At 63.1% G+C, this 447-nt stretch overlaps 1 protein-coding gene across 1 annotated transcript in view; it reads right to left on the reverse strand.

The window, feature by feature from the left end:
• The window catches only part of CCT3 (chaperonin containing TCP1 subunit 3), a 9,753-nt gene that overhangs the window by 8,555 nt on the left and 751 nt on the right, over positions 1-447 (reverse strand). The gene's annotated exons all lie outside the window — the stretch shown is intronic.

Raw genomic sequence — 447 nt, forward strand, 5'->3', positions numbered from 1 at the left:
AGACCCGCTCCAGCAGCTCCCAAAAACTGGGGCTCACGTGGGGTTCAAAAGGGGCAGGACAAAGCAACGCGCTGAGAAAGACGCGAGGACAGCTGAGAGCACGGAACGCTGCCAGAAAAGCGGGGTCCGGGATGATCCGCACAGGGCGCGGCAGAAGCTGTGGGCAGCGAGCTGTGAGGGGGAGCTGGGGGCAGCAGCGATTCCCGGAGGGGCTGCAGCCCTTGGATCATCTCTGTGGACTCCTCTAGACCCACTCCAGCAGCTCCCAAGAACTGGGGTTCATATGGGGTTCAAACGGGGCAGGACAAAGCAACTTGCTGAGAAAGACGCGAGAGCAGCCGAGAACACGGAATGCTGCCAGAAAAGGTTTGAGGGCAGCGGCGCTCGGGGATCCTGCTCCCGCCGGCACAGAATCCCAGAGGCTGTGGGCAGGGCGGAGTGGCGGGG

This window comes from Geospiza fortis, unplaced genomic scaffold (genome assembly GCF_000277835.1).
Source record: "Geospiza fortis unplaced genomic scaffold, GeoFor_1.0 scaffold387, whole genome shotgun sequence".
In the NCBI taxonomy this organism is placed as follows: domain Eukaryota; kingdom Metazoa; phylum Chordata; class Aves; order Passeriformes; family Thraupidae; genus Geospiza; species Geospiza fortis.